At 38.7% G+C, this 13,625-nt stretch overlaps 1 protein-coding gene across 1 annotated transcript in view; it reads right to left on the bottom strand.

Moving 5' to 3' along the window:
- The window catches only part of LOC134798944 (tumor necrosis factor alpha-induced protein 8-like protein), an 82,560-nt gene that overhangs the window by 46,843 nt on the left and 22,092 nt on the right, over window positions 1-13,625 (bottom strand). The window lies entirely within an intron of this gene.

Below are 13,625 nucleotides of genomic sequence, written 5' to 3'. Positions count from 1 at the left end.
AGCCAAACACGAAGTGGTTTAGTTGCATGGTTGATTGGTACCGGTCACCACCTTCCGGATCCATCATCAGACCCTCAGTACTACCTTGTGTCAAAGATCTTGTTGCGACAAATCAAACGAGCCCAAACACGAAGTGGTTCAGTTACATGGTAGACTGGTACCCGTGGCCACCTTCCAGCTCCATCATCAGATCCTGAGTACTATCTTGTGTCCAAGGTCTTGTTGAGACGAATCAAACGAGCCTAAACACGAAGTGGTTTAGTTGCATGGTTGATTGGTACCGGTGACCACCTTCCGGCTCCAACATCAGACCCTGAGTACTATCTTGTGTCAAAGATCTTATAGAAACGAATAAAACGAGCCTAAACACGAAGTGGTTTAGTGGCATGGTTGATTGGTACCGGTGACCACCTGCCGGCTCCATCATCAGACCCTGAGTACTATCTTGTGTCAAAGATCTTGTTGAGACGAATCAAACGAGCCTAAACACGAAGTGGTTTAGTTGCATGGTTGATTGGTACCGGTGACCACCTTCCGGCTCCATCATCAGACCCTGTGTATTATCTTGTGCCAAAGATCTTGTTGAGACGAATCAAACGAGCCCAAACACGAAGTGGTTTAGTTGCATGGTTGATTGGTACCGGTGACCACCTTCCGGCTCCATCATCAGACCCTGAGTACTATCTTAAGTCAAAGATCTTGTTGAGACGAATAAAACGAGCCTAAACACGAAGTGGTTTAGTTGCATTGTTGATTGGTACTGGTGACCACCTTCCGGCTCCATCATCAGACCCTGAGTACTATCGTAAGTCAAAGATCTTGTTGAGCCGAATCAAACGAGCCCAAACACGAAGTGGTTTAGTTGCATGGTTGATTGGTACCGGTGACCACCTTCCGGCTCCATCATCAGACCCTGAGTACTATCTTGTGTCAAAGATCTTGTTGAGATGAATAAAACGAGCCTAAACACGAAGTGGTTTAGTTGCATGGTTGATTGGTACCGGTGACCACCTTCCGGCTCCATCATCAGACCCTGAGTACTATCTTGAGTCAAATAAATACATATAGAATGTCAGGTCGTTTCAAATATTTTTAATCCTGTCCGGTAGTTTATTAAACTGTACCATTATAAATTATAATACTATAAAAACAGTGCTAGGATCAAAGTCTCTCGTTGCGGTTTACACGCACACAGTATAGCGTTTTACACGGCGCCCGCCGCACACAATGATAAAAAACCTCGTCGTCGCCGTTGAAAATGTGCGGAGCCGACCGACACACGTCCTGCCTCTACAAGCTCTGCCGCGGCACTGAGCTGGCGCAGCGCGCGTCATCGGTAATATAGAGTAGTTTTCAAAAAATTGCCAAAAAATTATAGTAGAATTTCATAAACACTAATGTATACCAACAGTATAAGCAAACGTTGCAGATTGCTTGAGTATGAAAATGACTTCGATATTAATTAGATTTTCGTAGGAATTGACACTTGTTTCGGAGAGAAAATCGAGTTCGTTTTACTTTGATTTTCTCTTTCTCAAAGGTATGTAGGAAAAATATAGTTTGATATGCCTAAAGTACAGGGTATTAGTAATACAAAATAGCCAGGTTTAGCAGAGTAAAATTCTCAACATTTCCAAATAAGAGCTCGCCATTCAGTGCTTCACGGGGTTTTTCGGAAACGACCATCAGAAAAAAAATCATTACTAATTTAATAAGTCCTTTTTCTAATATTTACAACGATATTTATAAAGATAAGAAGACGCTTTTACTGGAACAAGTACTCATCGTTTCTAATAATGAGCGCAAAGTCCTGAATTTCGTCGACTAGTATCATCAATTTTGCATTATTTCGACTTTTCTTGTAAGAGCGCTCTTAAGATACGTCAAATTTGAAATTTAAAGAGACGTCACTTTTGACACTGACATATCTAATCCATACAGAATCCATATAATAAGTTGGAATCGGGCCGTTTGTGACCAGTAGACCTCCCAATTCTCGCAAACCCCTCCGCCATTTTGAAAATTTTCCAGATACCGATTGGACAAATATTTTCACAGGATTTCACGAGAATAGATTGAGAAACACGACCTGTAGAGAACAGCCAGGCAACTTTAACTGACAGACCAATTTTTAGTTACTCGATCTGTTTCCGATATGATAATGATACTGATCTGTCAGTATCAAAAGCGACATTTCTTCAACCAAAAACGTCGCTTTTGACACTGACAGATCAGTACCATATCGGAAACAGATCGTACAAAACTAAACTCGAATTGGCCTATGAGAGTAGGTACTAGGTACGCTGGAACAATGCAAACACTCCCACATTCAATCAGAAATTTACCATCGACCCAATAAGCGGACCATTTGTGAATCTTATTGCTATATGATAAGGTCTACATACATACGAGCATATATGGTCAGTTTTAAGTTGAAATAAAATACACTTAATGCTTAGTCATAGATGTTTGTTCAAGCTCCACGTCTTTTTTTTTGCGGTTAGTCCGTCTTATTACATGGCTATTAATAGACTATAAGGGGTCGTCCAGAAATCATGTGATCGTTTAGAGGGGGGGTGGGGGTAAGAATAATATCACGAATGATCACGATGGGGGAAGGGGGGTCAGAGCACGTGTCACAGGTCACGTGTAATTTTTTTTTCTAAGCGGGAAAGCCAAAAACAACAATATTACTCAAAAATTTAATCAGATCAAATAATCCGCTCTATTTTATATCCGTATTTACCCAATAAAAAAGCATTCTATAATTATCACGTGATCTTGTGGCAGGAGGAGGGGGGGGGGAGGGGGGGTTGGGTTAAAATCACCTAATATTACTAAGGGAGAGGGGGGAGTCAAAAATAGGCCAAATATGGCCATGATTTCTGGACGACCCCTTATATGACCATTAAAATTTATTTGTTCATTTCCTGCTTAAATAATAAAATGAGTTATTAATACTGTTCACAAAAGAGGAACAAAACAGGAAATACTAAATTTAGCCTCATTATGTATGTAGGTACTTATTCATTTTATATATAATAAAAAAACTCTGTATTAATTTGCCTAGCTAAAATCTACAAACGCAATGTTTGTGAAAATATGTAAAACAAACAAAGAGCCGCAAATTGAAATTCCATGTCATTCCAAGCTATACTTTCTGCAACAATTAGATTGCTGTAATAAATGAATTTCAAACATTACTGACCTTACGATCGGCCGCTGACATGGGTACTTTATTTACTTGGTATTTGGTAGCATACCTACAATGTTTCGGTAACTAAGCTAGTATATCTTTTTAAGTATGTATTGTAAATACTTGTATTAAGAGAATACCGCTCTTCCACTATAGGTAAGTTACAGAGTTATTTTTGTTTTTTTATGCTATTAACATTAGTTAGGGTAAAAATTTACAATTACAATTTAACATTAAAATTAAAATATCCTGCTAAATATAAATATTAATAGACTAAAACATAGTGTTAGAACAAAATTTTATATTTGTCATCATCATCATCATCATCAGCCTACTCTCGTCCACTGCTGGACATAGGCCTCTCCTATTGCACGCCATTGAGCACGATTTGCGGCAACTCTGATCCAGCTCTTGCCAGCCGCCTTGCGAAGGTCATCGCTCCATCTAGTCTGAGGGCGTCCTACGCTACGTTTGCCGATGCGCGGTCTCCACTCGAGAACTCGTCTACCCCAACGGTTATCGGTTCTACGGCTAATATGACCGGCCCACTGCCACTTCAGCTTGCTAATCCGGTGGGCTATGTCGATGACTTTAGTTCTCTGACGGATGACTTCATTTCGAATACGATCCCTCAGAGAGACTCCGAGCATAGCCCTTTCCATAGCTCGCTGAGCGACTTTGAATTTATGAAGCAGTCCTACCGTGAGTGTCCACGTTTCGGCTCGGTATGTCTATATTTGTCTTATATTTGTAATAAAAACAAATTGTGATGGTCGGGGTCATGCACTTTTCTCCAACGTTTCCAATTTAGGAGTTTGAAGCCCTATCTTATGCTAAGCGAGTAAGGACTCGCAGTGCATTTCTGTTTTGTTAAAAACTATAATAGGTGTGTATTGGTGGATCCAATGGTCTCATCAGCTCAGTTTTTATGTTATAAACTTATAAAAGTATATAAGATTGACTAAACTGCGTTCAGTTTAAATTATCATTATTATACCTAAGTGTATTAAGTATTACACCGGCTTATCAACGGAAACGATACATCGCTCGTGATGTAATATCTACATTATCCACAATCCAGTCACAATGCGTTGGCTAACGAAGGTAAACAACGCATGAGTATTGTCAAACATTATCGTAATACAACTTACTGCCAATTACTCACCGACCGGCTATGAATAATTGTGTATTTAAGTGTGCAAACTGAGTGGTCGCTCGGCGACCATGTTCGCCGGCTGTACACACTCGTAGAGACCACCAGGTCGAGAACGAGTGTGTACATGCTGCTCCCTTGTCGTCTCGCTATTACCTACTCGTCTCGTGTCGCGCTTCTCCGATTGGGTCTGTTTTTTGCCGAGACCATGGTCTAATAAAACATGGTCTTCCATACCCAGAGTGACACGGGCCTACGTCACAATAACATTGCCACTTTATTTCAACATAACATGTTACATGGGTACATTATACCTATGGTTAATAAGTTAAAATATTTCTTTATAATTTTATAATTTTCATTTATATGTATTTTAGCTTAAATTTTACAATAACACGTCTTTTTTAATTACTCGTTAGCAATATCTTCCGATTCACGAAAGAAATTTCAGACTTTCGGGTAATTCTGTTTATACTACTGGCAACACAGGATAGCGCTGTGCACATTTGACAATTCGGATCTAGATAACTTCATGCCCTGACCGTCATCCTTGTCGAACGCGTGTTAATTGTTATTTCCTTCTCGCTCAGTGTCAGCAGTAGCAGTGTTTTCCAAACTTTTCACGTCGTAAGCTTGGTAATTAATGTGTAACTGTGAATTAGTTTTTTAAACGTTTGTCTTGTATAGATAAATAAAGTTTAATTTAATACATTAGATTTGTTTTATTTTACTATGTTTCTACATGAATAACTTAAAATTAATGCCGTTAAAATAATTTTCACCGTTGGTTATAATTCTCCCACATTTCAAAGTTTGAGAACCTGTAAACAGCACGATGACGTAGGCGCGTGTCAGTTAGGTCATACGCGAATCTCGGAATGGAGTAAGTACCAGGCGGAGTATATTATTATACCATGGCCGAGACTACGCGAGAGGCTCTCGACACCTATGTAGCATTGCCGTAGCCGGCATTAGATTTCTTTAGATTTTAATTATCATCATCATCATATCAGCCAGAGGACGTCCATTGCTGGACATAGGCCTCCCATATGCTGGACATATTAGATTTTAATTATATTAAGTTGTAATTCCGCTCCTATTATAGCTATAGCTATAGTGGCGAACCGGTGTGGTGGTGGTATACTAACCACACCGGTTCGCCACTGTAGCTTGAAGGGACTCGAAGCGAGAAGTATAATTGTCAATTTATCAGTTACCAGTAGGTACGACTACGGCGGTAGGTACTAATATGGCTAGGTCTGAGTTAAGCTAGTAGTTCCGGTTTGTTTTATGACTTCATACGTAGCGTCATATCATGAGTGCTTCTGCAGAAGTTAGGCAAATAAGTATCTACGTTTATAATGATATTCGTGCAAGTTATGTTTTTTCAACTCCTAGGATTCACGTTCCGACATACGAAAGGTTAATATTATTATACAGATGTAGTGCATAATTGTTTTCCATCGTATTTTCTCGGAACCGTTCGTATTTGTCATGCTACACCGCCAACCTCAGTACTTTTTGTACCGAAACTGACCGAAATGGCAAGACACGTTCGTACGTATCCGTGAAAATACTATGGAAAATAATTATGCACTACATCTGTACTGCATCCTAAAGATGTTTGATTAGAGCTGCGGTCGGCAACCTGCGGCCCGCGGGCCGCATGCGGCTCGCGAACCTGTCACTTGCGGCCCGAGAGGTGCCTTGGCTATTTTGTATGTAATAGTGACAAACGACAATGTCTCATAAAGTCATAAATATTAACAAAGTACGGCCCGCGTCCGCGTTAACTACTATGTGGCCCTTGGCTGCTAAAAGGTTGCCGACCGCTGGATTAGAAGATATTTATGTTGCCTTCTACACTAAGTCAACCGACTTCGAACGAGCTCTGTCTCATACACACACACACACACACACACACACACACACGCACACACACACAGAAAATGTATTTTTAATACCGTTTAAGTTTTAAAAGCCTAACGGTCCTAGCATAAATATCATCCTAAGAGTTAATATATTCATCGGCTATATCCACAACGCATTAATATGTCCGATGGTAGATAATTAGCAGTTTTGTTTGCTACATAAACTGGTCCAACCGGTCGACTGTATTAGGATCTAGTCTTATAAATACATATTATGTACATTTAACCATAATCCTAGCCGATTTAGCACCTTGTCGTTCTCGTTTTAATTAAGATATTTAAGATGTTTAGTCAAAAAGCATTTCCAAAGTTTTAAGAGCCCATCACGAACACTCTCTCTCTTGTTACGCAACATAATATAAAAAACCGGGCAAGTGCGAGTCGGACTCGCGCACGAAGGGTTCCGTACCATAATGCAAAAAAAAAACGAAAAAAAAAGCAAAAAAAAACGGTCACCCATCCAAGTACTGACCACTCCCGACGTTGCTTAACTTTGGTCAAAAATCACGTTTGTTGTATGGGAGCCCCATTTAAATCTTTATTTTATTCTGTTTTTAGTATTTGTTGTTATAACGGCAACAGAAATACATCATCTGTGAAAATTTCAACTGTCTAGCTATCACGGTTCGTGAGATACAGCCTGGTGACAGACGGACGGACGGACGGACGGACGGACAGCGAAGTCTTAGTAATAGGGTCCCGTTTTACCCTTTGGGTACGGAACCCTAAAAATAAGGGTGAAGTTAACAATAAGGGCTAGTTAGTTGCGTTAGTTAGGGGAAAGACTATTTTTCATTATTTTCTGACAGGCTAACGCGCACGTGGAACTTGTTTACCGTTCTCGTACACAAATGTAAAATGTAATTACGTTCGTCACGTAACTTTTTTTTATTTCGCTGGAACTTTGTGTTCAATTTAAATTGGAGTACGGTGATGAGTTGAAGCTTCTGTTTTATGAAGTGTTCGGATAGATATAAGCTATCATATTTGAATTTTATAGTTTAACGTAAGATGTTTAAAAAAAAGCTTTTTATCTTTAGAAATCTGTTAAATTAAAATCGTTGTCGTGTATAGCTAGTTTTTAATCATACATGTTTAGTTTTAATCGTTCTTCTATGTTAATCTATTTTTGTGTGTTTATTGTCATTATTTTACCATGTAACTTGTGTCTAATTTTACCATGTAACTTGTGTCTTATTTTTTATTATGTCACGTGTCTAGTTATAAGTCTTTATTGTTCCCCAATTAAATATTACCTTTTTTCCCTAATTTTGTAAACATTTGTAATACGCTACTGTGATTGGTTCAATAAATAAAATACTTACTCTGCACGTAACACCCACGCCTTGAGTAGGCGTGGCCTAGAGTACCCACGGTGGGGATCGCGCCGAGCGCGCCTATATATACGCGCCCACCCTGGATGCTTGTCACTCACTCATCAATAGCCACAGAGGCACCAGCCTCCCAACACTCTCCAGAGTTTTCTTATAACATACATATGTGTTTTTATTAAACTCCAACTACACTCCCGGTAATGGTGGTAGCGGTATCAAGAAGGTAATCTGCAGCAGCCAGCCAGCGCGTTCCAGCCGTCGTGTACGAGTTCCTGACTTCGGAATCTGCGAGCCCCACAGTAACTACGCTCGACAATCGTCATATCATTAATTAATATTATTCCACTATTTTAAATTAATTAAAAATAGTTACGGCAACACCGGACATGGCCAATTAGCGCGGAACCATCTTAATTAGCGACAAGCCTAATTGATAAGTGATTCCCGCGGCTTTCGAAGTAAAATCGTGAGAGTCATAAAACAATAACCGATTTCGAGCGCGCGTGTCTAACGAAATGGCGTTACGTGCGGTGGCGTGATGCTGTGATAGGTATGACTCGGGTATGGTAGGTAAGACAATATGGTACTTACTAGAGATGCCCCGAATAGTGGTTTATGCCGAATACCGAATATTCGGCCCCTCTAGGCCGAAGCACCTACTATTCGGTGACCGAATATTCGGCATAACATGCGAACATTTTGAGTCACGTTAATTATGAGAACAGTACGGCTACCATCAGTTTGTCACTGACATAAACGCCGTCGAGAACGTAATTTACTTTCTATACATCTCGCTCGCACTCGCATATTAGTGCAAACGGGATGTATAGAAAGTAAATTACGTTCTCGACGGCGTTTATGTCAGTGACAAACTGATGGTAACCGTACTGTTCGCCAACAAAGCACGTTTGTTAAGATTTAACTTCTGTTGCTCAGAACTAGTGAATGTGGTTAGAGCCAACTTGTAACAACAACAGATTTGTAATCGAAAAATTCTCAAAAACAGGGTCTTCGTATGTAACAACTTTCCAAGAAAACATGTTAGTGGTTTGCGGTTATTTTTGGTATGTATTTTTTTCCTTTTTAGGTAGTTGCAACAGATATTCGGTATTCGGTAGATATACAGTAGAACCTCGATTATCACGTATGCACCAAAACATGTCACATTTCATATAATTTCTGAAATAATACTTACCTAATTAACGCGATATGTTCGCTCCATGTTTTGAGGTCGAGCCCTAATGAGCAGTATTTAATTAATTTGCAACCTGGCGAAGCTTTACAAGGTTAACCTGCACGTGTTAGTTTTATACATTGTTATTTTCCGGCAAATTTATCGAATAACACTTAATTAAAAGGTACATTTACGGTTTTGTATGCCTTCGTGGAAATTGAAAAGCAGTCTTTAATAAATTATTTACGATATGATGTTTATGTTGACATAGATATCCACATAGAGAACCAAAAGTAAGCAGAACTCCCCCTCGCCAATGACCTTAGATCTGAATCCCTTAGTTTTCTATTGTTTTTTGTAGCTTATTATATTAACAGCAACGGCTCTAAAGCAATATAGTATCCCATATTTACTTCAAAGTTCATTGTCTTCGAGATATTTGGCATTAAAGATGCAAAATTTTAGACAAAAAGCCTGGTTTTCTGGCCATAACTTTTGTGTTAATTAGTTTAAAATTAAAATCCTAGACACGTTTTTCGAGACGTCAAATACGAACCCAAATATGTAGATTTCGTATATGTAAGATCCTTCATAGCAATCTAGTTACGAAAAGTGTTTTTACTTAGACAATGTTTAAAAAAATCGTAAAAAATAAGTACCTAATATTCATTTCTTTCAAAATCCGGTAGACAAGAATGGAGATAAAAGATTGAAGAACTTTGTCTTATAAATCTATCTGTAGTGCAAAATGTAGGAGATACGATTCAAAACTTGTCAAATATCGATGAAAACCGCAGCTAGCAGGTAGCCCCTCAAATTCCAATCCCGACTTATTTAATAAAGTCCTAAACAGACAAACAGGAAACTCGGCTATCTATATTGAAATGATAAAAGGCCGTCATTGTGTGTTAAATATAAAACAAGTACCTACATAGTTCGTGCCATTAAATAATGGTGACGTAATAATGGATCTATTTTTAAACATTTGGCCGACAATTACAGGAAAGTCGATAACATTAATAAATAGGTACTTCAAATAAATAAAATACACGAGTGACTCGGTAATAAAGGCAACAATGCATAGATCTTTACACAGGTTTCAGTTACATAAGATTCTAATAATGGTTCACTAATTGGTCACTACGATTGATTGTTTTGTTTGGTTACACATCGAATAATTTATTTCAATAAGTTTGTTTACTTGTTTAGTTACTAATGTCTTTTGTATACTTAGTTAAACACTCATGTGTGGCATTTTCAGTTGGATTTCTATCAGTAACTGGGGAGCGTGGTCCATCCAAAAACTTACTATCCTAGGATACTTAACAAGCAAACTCATGACATTTGACTCATGATCGAATAAGGTCTACTAGGTAAAAATGACTTCCAAACTTTTCGTAGCAAATTTTAACGAATTACAATGATGCCATTTGTGTGATGACATCATCATTCGCTTGCCCTTATCCCATTCATTTGGGGTGGGCGCAGCGCAGCATGTCTTTTTCTTCCATACCTCTCTCTCGCCCAGTCCATCCACCTTTTCCTCGGTTTTCCTCTCCTGTTACTTCCCTCCACATTCATTCGTAATACCTTTCCCAGTTCCCTAAATGTATTATGACATTCGGATGGCAACTGGAGAAGCGTTAATGTTGTAGCGTTGCAATAGCGGGAAGCATGAGATTTCACTGTCAGTTTCCTGTCGGGCTAGCACATGATTGGCGCGACACCATCTAGACTATATACCCGTCGTTCTTTAATTAACATAGGTAGAAAAAGAGTGGTTGTCTATCTCGCCGCGAGATACTGTCGTGTCAATCATGTGGATCGCGTCAGGCCTGCTGGATAAATTGAGTTACTCTCGCTATTGCGTCAATCCCCCACTTATATTCAGATATTCTAGGAAATTGAGAATGACCTCGTCCCTTTTTCCCTTTTTCGCTACTGCAATGCTGTTGATGCAGCTGCTCTGCCATCCGAATGCCAATTTGAAAGTCACGCCTATCGTATGCGGCACGTCATCGTGAACCTTGTCGGTGTGGATTGTATTTTATTTTATATTGGCGGTCAAATTGTTAAAAAGTTAAAATGCTACTGGGTTCGAAGTAAAAGGCGTCCTGTAGCCTCCGTGCGACGTATCGCTTCCACCACGTTGATTGTTTACTCGTAACCCGATAAGCGTATCGCTCGCCGCAGCCCGTCCTGTCTGGGATTGAATTACGAAGGTCCCTCCGACCTAGGCCGTTATTGCAAACACGGGAGAATCGACGGCTCATGGTAACCAATATACTTGTCACAGTCAGATTACGCTTTGTTAAGTATCCTTAGAGGTCTTGTTAGAATGGTTCTGCTTGGAACTGAGGAAGGTACTGCTCCATTCTGGCATACGAATCCCTAAGGGAATGTACAGCCGTGACACAGTTATCAACAAAGCCACAGGACATTCGGGATGTCACTTGCAAAAATAATATCTTCTTGTAAGGGGGTAAAAACTTAAAAATAGCCCCTTGTCTACTTACAGACGATTTCTTCCCCTTAATCCATTGCAATAAGCATGAAATCGACTGTACAGGGGTTCAGTTCAGAACGATTTATAACTAAGTCTTACAAATAGGTATGACACGTGAAATTTTGAATATGTTTCGATAGAAACTCGCCAAACTCAAACATCGGTGTTTAGCAGGTAAAGGCATACCATATACCTGTTTCAAAAGAATACCTATTGGTAAACTAAAAATGCTCAACATCGATGATTCACGAATGGTATGCGTGTCGTTGCTGCACGACGTCATTCTTGCGTTTTTTATATCACTCGCCTTCTCATACACCGTGAACAAGGTTTATTTTATCACAAATACTGGCCAGCGATTGACCCTACTTTAAAAAATATCGAAATAACCTAATATGAAGTTCACTGGTTCATTCACTTTTTATTTCTGTAAACAGAGACCTTATACCTCATTCAACTTACAGATTTAGAACTGGAATACTCAGAATTCACAAATTAGGTCATAGATGATCTAAATGGAACAAATAATTTTCTGACCTAAGTGGCAGCTGACCTAAACGGAATAATTCGGCCAGAGATAGATGCTGCGATAGATCCCCTCAGTCAGGGTATTGAGGGAATGTAGTAGACAGGAGACAATTCCATTTCATTCCTTCGCTTCGACAAATGGTATGCCAACAACATAAGGATGCTCCCCGCATAGATGTCAGACGATGGAATGGGGACGATAGAATTAGGATGTGCTATTGTGCAATTTCTGTGTCTCCAAAAGGAATTCGATTAGAACCGATAGAACAGCAATTGTGGTGCAAGTGTATTGTACTGTATCCATCTCTAATAAAAATAAAGTATCTAATATTTCATTGATTCCATGTTTGTAATTGTTTTATGTAATTTTGGTTATTTTTATTGCTTGTAAAAAATGTACATGCAAAAGTGCCCCTTGTGGCCTATTTGCTGAATAAATGTTTGATGTTTGATTGGTAAGAAACTCAACGGCTTGGTGTCTTTGGATCGTTGGTACCATCGACAACTCTGTCAATTTGTAAAGCTTAATACAAGGACAAAGTCCACCAAGCAAGTTTATTTATTTATTTTAATCTTGATGCGGACCGGCAAGTTAAGGTGACACGAAATACACGGCGACAATGGCGGGGAATTTTCACGTCTTACTTACCTGTTCGCAAAATGAATCAGGATGCGTAATAATGCTTTAAATTGAGGCCGCATACCGTGTAGTACTGTACGTCAATAATATTTATATAATTTGAAGCCTTATAACCGGGGAATTAGACACAATATTGTATAAATACGAACGCGTATGGACGGAAGTTATGGTATGTTGTAAAACAAGCGCCAGTATGTTTTTTTGCAAATTAACGTCGAGTTTTGGTTAACATACGACATACTAATAAAAATATACTGTTGTATTATGGCAACTCCTTCAGTATATTACGCGTATTAATCTTATATTAGGCAATGCAGTAGAGTGATATCATCGTGTCCCACGTTTTTTTTTCTGTATTTGCGATCGTGATTCACAAAGTATTAAGACATAAACCACTTTACTATTAGAAGTATTAGAACAAATTAAATTATTTTCAGAAAATATTTTAATCTGTTTTTATTTCTAGTAGAAAAGACTACTACATATATAAATTATAAACTGAAATAAATGTCATATACTAAGTAAAAGTGTCCCAGGCTGAAATCGAAAAGGCGTCCTCTGCTGTGCTCTGTTTTTCTTAGTATATGACATTTATTTCAGTTAGTAAAACACTTTGTAAATGCGCAAAAATGTTGTACGGTAAAAACTCACCCGTGAATTACATCTTACGATGGTCTCATACGAAATAATAATGTGAACATTGTGAACCGTTATAATGACAAGCTTACTTTTGGCGCTGTACGAGTCACTATTCAATAAGAGCAGGTTATGACTTCAAGCAGCTTATGACTTCAGCCAAAAATCAATGCAATGGCTTACCTCATAAGGCCTATTATTAAATAAACATTTTAAAACAAGGTCATAGTCTAGACAGACAGGCCTATTAGTGCATAAATCATGATCATAGTGCGCTTCAAGGTAAATTCCTATTTTTAGTTCTGATGATCAAATGTCAAATGCATTAAAGCAATAGAAAAGTTAGAAATGAAGAGTAAATATCAGGAATTTCCCAACTTAGATTTTGATATAAAAAGGATATCTAAGTCGTTTTGTTAACATTCTTAGTGCATTTCGTTCGTATTTACTTGTTTGTTCATGTACCTATTACCGCAATGGAGACCCAAGGACGTTTATGTTTACCGGCTCTCTGCGCTTCGTACAAA

The sequence above is a fragment of the Cydia splendana genome, chromosome 17, assembly GCF_910591565.1.
Source record: "Cydia splendana chromosome 17, ilCydSple1.2, whole genome shotgun sequence".
Classification (NCBI taxonomy): domain Eukaryota; kingdom Metazoa; phylum Arthropoda; class Insecta; order Lepidoptera; family Tortricidae; genus Cydia; species Cydia splendana.
Note: the sequence above shows the minus strand (reverse complement) of the source record. Positions and strands in the feature narration are given on the sequence as shown.